This window comes from Canis aureus, chromosome 6 (genome assembly GCF_053574225.1).
Source record: "Canis aureus isolate CA01 chromosome 6, VMU_Caureus_v.1.0, whole genome shotgun sequence".
NCBI classification, from domain to species: Eukaryota; Metazoa; Chordata; class Mammalia; order Carnivora; family Canidae; genus Canis; species Canis aureus.
In genome coordinates this window covers 32,201,117-32,214,190 of record NC_135616.1, presented here as the reverse complement: position 1 = coordinate 32,214,190, position 13,074 = coordinate 32,201,117, and the positions used below count along the sequence as shown (strand labels likewise).

General features: G+C 38.3%; 1 long non-coding RNA gene and 1 pseudogene across 7 annotated transcripts in view; both read right to left on the bottom strand.

The window, feature by feature from the left end:
- The window catches only part of LOC144315678 (uncharacterized), a 127,196-nt gene that overhangs the window by 69,730 nt on the left and 44,392 nt on the right, over positions 1-13,074 (bottom strand). The window lies entirely within an intron of this gene.
- LOC144315311 (ribosome biogenesis protein NSA2 homolog pseudogene) lies at positions 7,204-9,485 on the bottom strand (annotated as a pseudogene).

Below are 13,074 nucleotides of genomic sequence, written 5' to 3'. Positions count from 1 at the left end.
ATGGCACCCTTTTCTATTAAGCCTTAGTGAACCCCTAGAATCCTTATCAACACAGCACTTCATGAGACAAAACATATTTGACCTTCTTACTTCAGCCTTAATACTTAAAATAATATTTATCCTTCTACCTCAGGCTAATAATTCCAAGAGATCATACCTTGGGTTTTACTTCTTTTAAGCAACTAAAATCTTAAGCTGGCTCAATGGTCTCTGACTCTTCTTCCATCCTTCCTGATGTGTGGATTTCCAATTCTCTCCTTTTTTTTTTTTTTTTCCCTAGGCTGCTACCTGGCATGATTTCATCTCCTTCCCTGGCCAACCTACCTCTATGGTGCGGGTTGGCATCTCTACAAAGGTAAGGCCGAGTCTTGTCATTCCTGAAGCTCTAATGTCCTAAAGGGTCATTTCATCATGTCCCTAAAATTCCCAGCTTCTAGTATGTCCCTGTCACATCAGGTGACCTTCCCTTTTACTTTCTGAGAAATGTCTATGTTTACCCAGGCTCCCCACCTGGGGAGGAAGGAACAAGTGAATCCCACCAGTGCTGCTCATGATGCATCCCACACTTCTCACCTCAGATCTTGTTATTTTTCTGCCTCTCTTTTCATTTCTAACCTTTCTCTCTTTATTGGTTCTTTTTCTTTATCCTATAAATATGCTAAAGCCTCTTCTATCTTAAAAAAAAATCCTCAAAACAGTCTCTGTATTCCACACTCCTCTCTAGAAACCATTTCCCTCTCTTCTCTGGATGAGTGTCAAGCTTCTTGACCTCACATTTCAGGCTTCATACCACTGCCCTCTGATTTCTATCACTGCACTTCTCTTCAGTATTTCTGGCAGAGAGCATGAAGGAACGTCTGAGACTCAGTCTGTAAGTTTTTTCTGGCCCTTCCTACATGACCTCTCAGGAATGTTTAACCTTATTGAATATGCCTGAGGACAAATGCCAAGATTTCATCTATTTCCTTATAATGCTGATGATTATGGGCTGGGGCTGTTATGGTAACAGGAGTGACTTGCAAAAGCTGCCTCAGTGTGAAGATTGGCTTAGTTCATATAGCTTTTTGAAAAGTGTACTCTTTGGACTGGACTTGAGATGTGATCTTATTTACTTCCTTGATGTTTGTGTACATCACATAGGTGTTCAGTAAATATAGGTTCAATAAATGAATGAGGTCAGCAGAGAATCTACATAATGGATAAACTCCTCAGACTTATTCTGCCTTGATGATCTTCACTCTAGTGGTTTTCAGAGGCTACCAATACTGAATGTTGGCTGATGGGTGTGGAGTCTGGCATGACTAGAAAAGAAGAGCATGGGACTCAGATTGGTGGTACCTGACACTGAAATTGACTCTTGGAGGACAAATAGAAGTAAGTCAGGCAAAAAAGGTTATAAGGGCAATCCACAGAGGTAAAATATGATGTGTAGAAGGCATGTTTTATGTGACATCACTGTTTCCTAATTCCCTTCTTACTTCATCCTTCTCAATATCTGCAGGTTCCTCTTCTACCTGCTTTTTGAATTTTATAATAATGAAAATAGCAACATTGATGGAATACTTATTCTATAATTTGCATGCATTATATCATTTAATCATCAAATCATTAATCTGTTGAACAAATATTGACCATCCAGCATATATCTGACATTGCCTTTGGTTCTACAATGCAAAAATGGAAAGACATAGACTAGACCATTCACCAAGTTCATCGTCTAAAACTCAGGCACATATACATATGCACAATGTGATGCAGCTAATATGATACCTAGAACATAGTAGGTACTCAATCAATGTTTGTTAACTAAATTATTAATAGAACTCAAATATTTAGAAATTGTCAAACTGGCTTCCATTTTATTCTTTTCAAAGCTTATTTTAAAACATAGTTTTTTTTTACATTATGAATTATTTTCCATATTTATTAAGAATATTCTTATTTTAGTACTTTACCTCCCACTTCTTGTCCTTAAATAGCTTCCATTTCACCCCAATTTATTCTTTTTGGACCCTTGAAACTGGCTTATACTTTTCAGCCTTTTCATATACCACCTAATGTGCAATACTTATTTTTTCCTTTCTATTTCCCAAATTCTTACAAACATGGCTTCCATTTTTCATCCCAATCCCTGCCCCCATGGCAGATTCATTTCTCTCTGGATATTAGATATGTATAAATATGAACTCTAAATGAATAAATGAAGATGAAACTTGAGGAAAGAGTTTTTGCCTAAGCTCTTTTTCTTAGTCAGACATGGCTGAACCTTTACTTGCTCCAGCCAGCATTCTGACAGTGGTGCAAATGATTCTATCTTTTCTATCAATTGCTGTCCAACATACAAAAAATATACCACCTCTTTGAGTAAGCCCATTCTAATGAAAGACACACGTTATTTAATCGCCCATACAGAACTAAAAGGAGCACAGAGTCTGACCAGAAGTCATTGGGAAAAAGGAGATCGGAACAAGGCAGTATAAATGGCCTTGGTAATCTCAGATTGCAGACATTCTATCTCTATCTCTTTCTACCTCAACCTACACCTATATCCACATCTGTATCTATTTATATATACTTATATATCTAAATCCATATCCACATATATCTAACTATATATTCCTTTTAATGTGGCTTGTTTTTATAAATTACTCTGTATGTCTCACCTTGACTCCTAAAGAATCAAGAGGGCTTGATAATTCTTTTGACATATGGCATATGTTTTCTATGCTTTCTATAAGTACAAAATAACTTTTCAAATGCAACTGAAGAAAACATTCTAAGGTTTTCTCTTCTGTATCATGCACGCAACAGCACACTAGGCCAAGAAAAAGTTACGGTAAGGAATATAAGAAATAGACAAACAAAAGCTCAGAATGGTGTGAGGGAGAAGAAAGAGTATCTAATTGAATTATTTTCCAGAGATAAGAGATCAGGAGAGGAGAAAAATTGCAATCTATACATACAGTCAATTCTATTGGTCTTTCTAAAAGGATAATGTCATCATGACAAATGCTGGATAGATGGTCCTAGTGCTCAAGTCTGGAGATGATTCAGAGTACATGGGCAATGCTGGTAGCCACTGGGCTGCTTTCTCTGTGCTTGTAAACAGGGTACTCTTTAGGGGAACATAATCTGTGGAGCAGCTCTTATGAGGGAAGCTAATGTGTGATGGTATTTAATAATGATGACAAGGATGTTTGGTCAGCATTTTATTCTTTTCAAAGCTTATTTTAAAAGTTTTCTTTTTTTTTACATTACAAATTATATTCTGTATTTATTAAGAATGTTCTTATTTTTGTACTTTACCTTCTACTTCTTATCCTATCAATAGCTTCCATTTCACCCCAAACTATTCTTTTTTGACCCTTGGAACTGGCTTATACTTTCAGCCTTTTTATATACCATCTTATGTGCAATGCCTCTTTTCTCCTTTCTATCTTCCCAAATTCTTACAAGTGTGGCTCAGCTCTATCTTCTCTGGAAAGTCTTACTTTGACCTTCTACCCTGAGCTCCCATAGCTCTTGTTATCTGTATATCTCACTTGGCAGGTGTCTCTACATATTAGTTAGCTTTCTTTCAGTTATAAGTGATAGAAACCCAACTCAAACTATCTTAACTTAAAAAAAGAGATCTGTTTTTGGGAGGTCACAGAACAGATAAATTAAAAATGTGGATGTAGCTTTAGGAGCAGCTGAATTTAGAGATTCAATGACATCGCCAGGACCCCTGCAGTCTCTACTTCTCTCATCCTGGCTTCTTTCTCAGACAGGCTCTCTCTATGTGTTGGGTAAATTGCCATTGGCAGCCCGTGGACCTCATTCTCCAAGTTTAGGAAGTGTAAGACTTCCTGGTGGTAGAGGAGGATTTTCTTAAAAGGACCTCTTGCATAAAATTCCTGGAAAGGACCCTAATTTACAAACTTAGATCACAGATCATTTCTACATTAATTGCTGTGGCTGCTGGTATGAGTTATTGTGGGGTCAGTTCTATCTGAACCACAGTGAGAATGTTCCTTATTGGAAAAGAAAAATGAAGGGAGGCAAACCCAAAGGACATCCCCAGCATCTAGTAGGATAATGTTTTCATATATTTAATGGTTTTCTCTTTACCAAAGAACGTAAAACTTCAAGGCTTGAGACTATGCCTCAGTCATTTGTTTCCCTAATTATTCTTTACCTATACATAGTGTTAAAAATATATTAAAATGATTTTGAAGTAATCATGTTATATGTCTACAGCTGGTTATTTTAATTGGTTATAGTGTGGTTTTAAAGAGACCAAATCATGGAGCATTGCCCACACAAAGGCTAGTTTCCTGTATGTTTATTTCTGGGGCACAGAATACTCCTAAGACTTCAGAAAGCTGTCTTACAAATACAGCCATTGGATTGGGGTGGGGGTGGGGTGCAGATGAGAGCCTGGAAATGGATCACTGCAAATCTAATCCCTTTGTTGGAAAAGCAATTCCGTGTGCACATTCTGATGGTGTATTATCTTCACAAGAGAAAAACATGATTAATAGCAGAACATAATATATGACGCTAGGGTGGCTGGAAAAAAAAAGCCAATTTTCGTTCGGCACTTGGACCCCCTTGGAAGTAAGTTGTATTGTAAATTCAAAAGAGTCTTGTATAAATCTGGTAAAATTTCTATTGGAATAGATGACCTATTTAGTCTATTACATCTCTAGTTTCTACAATTCTGAGATTCCTTGGGGCGTGTGCAGAATGGAGCAATCGAAGAACAGCAAATTTCACAGTATGGTCCACCATCTGTATAGGAACAGCAAGAAAACTGATGGGATTTCTCTCCCTGGCAGATATTTATTTCTCAAGTGCCTTTAAAACAGGAGGTCTGCAAAATTCTTCATGAGCGGTTAAAACATGAAGATTGATTTACAAATGTATATTTACTAGGAAGAAATATTTCACAATGTGCCTGAAATTTCCATTAAAAAATCTAACCAAATATTTCCAGCTTCTCCCCAGACTGCTTAGCTCCCACAACTTTAATAAATCAAGGAACATTTGTAAGTGCTAAATGTTAAATGGTTATTCACAGTTAATTTTTAATCAACTAACAACAGTTATGTGTTAATTGAATGCCATTAACAAACCATAACTTGATGCATTAGCTCTTTTGTTATGCAAATAAACTTTTCCCTACAGTTTTTATATATTGTCTGACTTCCTTCTAAATAGAACATCAATATCTACAGACTGTGAATTTAGAAAATGTGTTTCTTGACAGGTGCGTATAAGTGTATGTGTCCCTGTACCCATTTAAAACAAATCAGAATGTGCTGAAGTACTGAAAATGAAAGAGAAATCCAAATTTAGTCCCATGAAAGGAACTAGATAAGTAACAGCCAAAGTAGAAGCCAATTTGACATTTTGGAATTTTAATCTAAACTCATTGTTTTTATTTTGAGTATCTGAGTAAGTTGTTTAATATTTCTTTGGCTGCTGCTTCCTTTCTTTCTTTCTTTCTTTCTTTCTTTCTTTCTTTCTTTCTTTCTTTCTTTCTTTCTATTTTGCTTCTATTTTTAAGACTTACTTTTGGAAACATAGATTGATTTTGATAGGGGATATTTCCTCATCAGAGATTAAAACAGAAAATTAACACATCCTTACAACTAAAAGGACTAATACATTGCCTTTATTGTCTTTTTTTTTTAAACATTTTTTATTATTATTTATTTATGATAGTCATACAGAGAGAGAGAGAGAAGCAGAGACACAGGCAGAGGGAGAAGCAGGCTCCATGCAGGGAGCCTGATGTGGGATTCGATCCCGGGTCTCCAGGATCGCGCCCTGGGCCAAAGGCAGGCGCCAAACTGCTGCGCCACCCAGGGATCCCTGCCTTTATTGTCTTCGTCTATTTCTGAAAATGTAGCATAGCTTTGTGATCAAAAGACGGTATAGCCTGGTCACAGATGGCAATCTATCATGACTCCAGTGGAATAGGCTGGAATCATACCAGGGCCATAAGAACAAGGTCCAGTGGGAGATGAAGAAACAGTAGCTGCAAGGTTAGCCCAGTTCTCATGCATCTTGTCTAAAGAGCTATGTTACAAATATAGCCATGTCAACTCAAGCCAAAACACACCATTGAAAGGTACTAAATAGTGAAGCCTTTTCTTTTCCTATGTTTATTTTTTCTACTCACACCTATGCTCTATTGTCCCATCAGATTTACTTATAAAACACAAAGTTCAAAGATAAGATTATTAAGAATAATAACAAGGGCATTAAACTACTTGTGATACTTGTAAGGCCTTTCTAAATGTGGGAACTTGTGTGATTGCCTGCAAAGCATGACTACAACCCTGGCCTCTCATGGGTTCTAAAGATGTATTGGAAGTCTGCAGATAATGGTATTTCTTAAGAAGAGTTGGGATGGGGCCCGTTAAGGGAACAAGAGGCATTTACATTGAAACTGAACATATTGTTAGCTTGATCCTTTGGAATATCCTTATAATAAATTTAAAATCTGCACAGTTATTACCAGTCAATGTTATTTAATTGACCAGCCTTAAGATTCTCTTTATAGCTGCATTTGAGGTCTTTGAAGCACATGTAAAGGAGAATAAAATGCACTGCACTTTGTATTTATGTTATAATTAGGAAATACATTAATTGTATTGACGTATAAAGGAGTTCTAATCCATCAGAAGTATATAAAAATATTTCTTGGTTGTTCTTTCTGAAAGCATTTGCTGTATTGTGTCTATCTAAATACTTCTTGAAGGGTCAGGGTGACCTCCCACCCCTACTAAATACTGTGCAACTAACTTTCACACTGCTTGGAAAGTGTGCACACTGAGCCAGAAGCCAGATGCCCCTCATAAATGTACTAGCTCTTAATTTCCAATTTTAGGTAAATATTTATTTTTCTGGACTATAAGGTCTTTTCAGAACAGAATAATTTAATTATGTGTCCTGCCCTAGTGCTAAGCAGCTTCCACCAAGCATGCTGGGGGCACTTCCATAATAATGATGATAATGAATATTTATATAGCTTTGTCTAGGATACTTTTAAACCCAGGTGGCTTGGCGGTTTAGCGCCACCTTCAGCCCAGGGCCTGATCCTGGAGACCCGGGATCAAGTCCCACATCAGGCTCCCTGCCTGGAGCCTGCTTCTCCCTCTGCATGTGTCTCTATGCTTCTCTCTCTCTCTCTCTCTCTCTCTCACTGCATGTGTTTCTCATGAATACATAAATAAAACCTTAAAAAAAAAAAACAAACCTTATCTAATTTGGTTCTCATAACCCTTTCAACCCAGTAGTAAAAATTACCCCATTTTATAGATGGGGAAATAAGCTAAGGGAGGTTACAAGATTTGCCCAAGTCACTCACATGTTAAATGATGAAATCAGTTCCTGGAGTTGGGTCTAATTCTCTCTACAACTTTAGAGAATTAGGCTGGGGATTCAAAGGCCCTACAAAGTTTCCTCTTATTTCTTGATGCCTAAAAAGTGGAAAAAGGACAAAATCTCCAAGGCCATGTAAGACCCACCTCCTAAGTTCTCACTTGTTTTCTTCATCTCCATCAAGACTGCTCACAGTCCTGCAAACATACATTGTGTATCTGCTTCTGTGGCCTCCTTTAATGCATCATCCCTCATCTGCAACTACTAGGTCTACCTTCCCTTCAAGTGAAGGTTCAGATTTAGTGACACATTTACAATGAAGACTGTCTCCAGTAGAATTAATGTCCCTCTTCTCACTCCAAACACATACCTAGGGCTTAGAGATTCTGCTTAGACTAACTGCCTGGACCTTATCTCCCATCCTAATAGCAAGGCCATGTTGTGAACCAAGGCCATGTTCTCTTAAGTCTTGTGTACCAAGACTTCCCTTATACCCAACTTGCTGCTTTGGGTTTATCAGGGTTCAATGAATGTTGGTTGGTTGCACTTCTAAAGCACAGCCATTGTGTTTCTTCAGTTAAGAATTCTGTCAATCTTGTCTCTATCCATTTGCTGTCTCTTTAAGGAAAGAAACATATGGGGTGTCTGGGTGGCTCAGTTAAGCTGCAGACCTTGATTTTTGCCTAAGGTCATATTTCGGGGCCATGATATGGAGCCCTGCATAGCCTGCATAAGGCTCTGTGCTTAGTGGGTAGTCTGCTTGAGATTCTCTCTCTCCCTCTCCCTCTAATCTCCCTCCCCTCCAATAAATAATCTTTTTTTTAAAGACCACTTATTTTAATAAATGTCTATTTCACCTTTTTTACAGTAGAATAAATGTCTTGATGACTGTAGATACATAAGGCTGTTTGGTAGCATTCAGAACCACCACAACAATGGTGGTCTTCCTGACGGGTGTGTAGTCTTCAGTAATTATAAGGGATTGCTTGTCTGAAACTGCTGTTAAACCAGCAGGACTGCATTTATGCACCCATCATTTTCAGGATTGTTGGTAACCCGGGCATATTTTCCCCAAATAACTTTGCCTCCTTGTGTCACAAGGCCCAACTCACTCACGTTCACTTCAATGACAGTACCTTTGGTAGTAACACCCAAAGTTGTATATAGTGGGGATGAGGGATTCTTTTTTACACCGAGTATTGGCAAGCAAAAGGTGGCTTTCAATTCAGGATGTGTTACATGGGCCTTTTTGAAACGTAAGCCCATTGGCCTAATGAATCTTTCCTGTTTAGGTGGTTTTCTTGTAAAGCTGTCTCCAACAAAGCAGACTTTAGTGACCATCCTCTTCCATGCTTTCTTTTTTTCTCTTTCCTGTTCGAATGACTTTTATTTTTTTATTTTATTTTTTTTAAATTTTTATTTATTTATGATAGTCACACAGAGAGAGAGAGAGAGGCAGAGACACAGGCAGAGGGAGAAGCAGGCTCCATGCACCGGGAGCCCGACGTGGGATTCGATCCTGGGTCTCCAGGATCGCGCCCTGGGCCAAAGGCAGGCACTAAACCGCTGCGCCACCCAGGGATCCCTCGAATGACTTTTAATACTTCTGTTTCTCCCTGAGCACGAACTTTGGGTAAAGGAACTTCCCACTTTCCCGCTTTCTCTTTTCGCTTTTGTGTAATCATACTGGAAAGTACTTTAGCTCGGGACTGCCCCTCCCTGTCCAGTAGATATGCAGGTACTGCTCTCTGTGGAGTCTTTTCATCATTCTTTGGTTTGGTGTTTCTCTTTTCATGCATCTTGATAGTCTTTTTCATTTGTATTTTCTCAGCATGGCGTGGTTTATGGTAGAGCTTAGCTTTCAGACCAATCATCTTTTTTGCTTTTTTTGAACATTCATGAGCCTCTTGACCTTCTTTCTTTCTCTTTTTCTCATGGTAATCCAAACTATAGCCATAGCGCTTCCGGTGTAACTCAATATATTCATTTTGTGGCCTGGTGACTGCCGCTGGGCCGACGCGTACAGCCGCCGGGGGGCCAAGAGGCTCTCTAGCTTCAGGCTCCCGGCCCGCGAGCTCGCTCCACGCCAGCTGCGACCAATAATCTTTTTTTTTTTTTTAAAGTAAAAAACACATACCTTAAGTTCTCTTCTGCATTTCTCAGCAGAATTTAACACAGAATAGGTGTACAATTAATACTTGCTGAATGAGTTATTAAGTTTATGTTAGCCTATGCTTTTCTTGGGGCATCTGAAGTCAACCATAGTTCAAATTATGAAGTAAGGTAGCTCATTTCTGGTTTCCTTCTTTATTTTTTTCCTCTCAGTAATTCAGCTACTTGCTCTCCTCAAGTTGTAATCTGGCTTTATTAGGACTTACCTTTACGTTACCTTTATATTCACCTTCCCCAGGCAGCACCCATGGCTTCAGCCTCTATTCTTCCAAGCATGGATCGTATGTACCATTTCTTCAGGGTCCTTCTATGCCCATGCATTAATGACTGCTGCCTGATTCATGTGTAAGCCTTCCTACAAATAGCGTTAGTTTTCTGAAGACAAAATGCTTTACATTTTAGTGGTTTTGGAATAATGTTCTAATGGTGAGAACTTTAGACATCATGATAGGCAAATGATAGAGAGGTTTCAATGCACAAAAGTACTTTAGTTCTCATAAATTGCATATCACAGATATTTGCCAAAGTATAAATATGACACAGCCATCATTCCTGCCTTTTAAAGAAAAATAGGAGGATGTAGAAGGAGAGATTCCCTGTAGCCAAGTTTACCATGGGAAATGGGGTTTTTATATCCAGTTGAAATCCTTTATGGAGACAGACTGCTTCTTTTTCTAAGTTGGCTGGAATGTGGGAGAGTGTTTCCCAGGAGGCAGTAAAAGAGGGAGTAGGAAGAGATATGCCTCCGAGACTAGGGTCTAGCTGTGACTCTGGATCACTATTTTGCCCAAATTCTCTCAGTTGTACTGTTTAAGGTTCTAACAGTCCCTGTCATTAACATTTTACCTAATCCGTGCAACAAAATCTTGCTTTGGCTTTGTCCCAGGAAGGGGTTGGATTGCTGATCTTTAAGACCTCCTCCAGCAATAAACTTATATATTTTTTGAAGACAAATATTAATTGCCCTTTCATTTTCTCTGGCTTTATCATTTGGGGATTAATTCTAGGGATTAAAAAAATTGTTTCTTTGTTTAAAATATTTATGAAAATATTTCTAATTGAGTACTTTTCAAGCCATTAATTACTAAACTAAAGATGAAATATTTAGGCCTCTCAAACTCGAAATGTCTCTTTAAATTGCTTTTTCCTCTTGCACAGCTAGATCCACATCTGTAAATGTCTGACTCGTGCTGCCAGCCAATCTTGCCTACAGCTACTTGATTCTGGGAGAGCCTTCCATAAAACTGATTATAGCATTTCCCTGCCACACAGTGAAAAAACAATGTAGTGTGATATGATAAAGTAAGGATTGAATATGGGGAATATGAAAGTGTCTGTCATTAGATTGGAAGGGGCAACAAGAATGGCTTTCTTCTTTCTCTGGGGTGAGGTAGGGAGGAGAATTGCATAGATATTCATTGAGATAGACTCCCTGGTCCTTCCTGAGAAATCATTTTGTTATCAGAGCTTTGCCCCCTCTCAGCTGTCAGTGAATATTGTCAGCTTTCTAGAGGTGTGTGTGTGGGGGTGGGGGGTGGTGGTGATAGAGAACAGAAAAAATGAAAGAGGATTAGTGTTTGCTAACTATTAATTTACTGATTATTTTTATATATGTTAATTGAGAACCTGCCTAGAGTCTTGATAAGCGTCTGGCATCTAGTAGGTGCTCGATTAAATTATTGGATGAATAAAAACATGTTTTTAATTCAGTGAAACAAAATTTAAGATAAATGAATATTTTATTTGGGGGTGAAATAACAATGCATTGACTGGGATTGAGGTTCTGTGAATGGAAGGAGCAGGGGCCAGGTCATTTTCCTCAGGGAGATTATAATCTCATTAAATAAAGAGGTTTGTATAAGGTCTAATAACAGGTTGAGAGAGTAATTAAAATGACAATAAAAAACCTGTTTTAAGACAATGAATTCTACATGTTGACTGGTGGGTGTGGCAGTAAAGTGGGAATTCTGAGTAGAGAGCTGTTCCTGGAAGGGCCGGGATAGGTGAATGCAGGACTAGACACAAAGGTGGATATATTTAAATAAAAACATGTATTTTGTAGCTACTTTAGACCAGGCACTCTGTTAGGTCCTGGGCATATAACAATGAGATTTAGGTCATAGGAAAACTCAAAATTTAAATTAATGGTTCTGAAACTTTCAGTGACTTAAAATTCAGTGGGGATACCTGTGAAAATGCAGGTTTCCATAACCCATCCCAAAAGAAGTCTATATAGTGAATTCAGAGTGGGGCTTTAGAAGCTGCATTCTGATGATACCTTAAGATGACTGGGTACAGACTGTCTGGGGACTATGTTTTGGGAAACACTGATATAGGGCATTACTCAAGGCATGGTCCCCAGACCAGCAGCAACACCTGATGATGTGTTAGAAATGCAAATCCTGAGGATTCACCTTAGACCAACTGAGCCAGAATCTATGAGATGGGCTCAGCAATTTGTGATCTGATGTTTATTGAAGTGTGGGAACTAGGTCTAAGGGCTGTAGTAGGACTGGAGATAAATTCTGCCTCCTTCCTAAATGCTCTGGCCACATCAGTGAATAATGTTTACCCCTCAAATACATGTTTGTATTATTCAGGTGAATCCAAAAGCACATCGTGGTGTCAAAAATCCAAGTCTGCATGAGATTAAAACTAGCTTAGATTAAAAAAATAAGCTTAACTGGAAAGAACTTCATAACACCAAGTATGTGTTCATTTGTTGGTAAAAAGCAGATCAGATGTTAATTAAAGCACAGGAGAGCTCAGCCAGCAAGGACAGTCATTTTTTCTTGAACTGCCTTCCACATTTGTATATTTCCCTATGTGGGTATGTTTTTCCTCTCACCCCTACTGTCAGAGGGACAGTGTGATAGAGGGTGAGTATGAGACTTGAGAGAGAATGCCTGAAGTACATGGCCTTTACTAGCTCTGCCACCTTTTGCAACTAATCAAATGTTTCTCTGCCCCACTTTTCTCTTTAATGTATAAATAATGTGTGCCTTATCTACCTCGCAGGGTGGTTGTAAAGATGATAATAGGAATAGCTAACATTTACTGAGGGCTTACTCTGTGCCAGACACTGTGCTATAAGTGCTTTACATGAATTATCTCTTTTAATCTTCCCAAGAACCCTATTATCATTGCTGTACAAATGAGGAAATTGAGGCTTGGCAAGATTAAGCAAATTGCCTGAGGTCACACAGCTGGAAAGTGGTAAAGCTGGGATTTAAATTTAGACTGTGGCTCAGAGCTCAAGCATGTAACAGCCATACTGGACTATAATGTTCCAAATGAGATAACATATAAACTGTAAAGTGTAGTTCACATAGAGGAAAAGGAAAGTGTCCATGTACTTTACTCTGCTTATTCACAATATCATCCAAAATATTGTGCACATAATAGGATCTCAATAAAAACCAGTTGATAGATGACAATTTTGTGTTTTTTACCTTTTATTTTTCTAACCAGAAGGTATTATCTGATTATGTTCTCAATGTTATGTAACAGGCTATAATTGGGAATGAA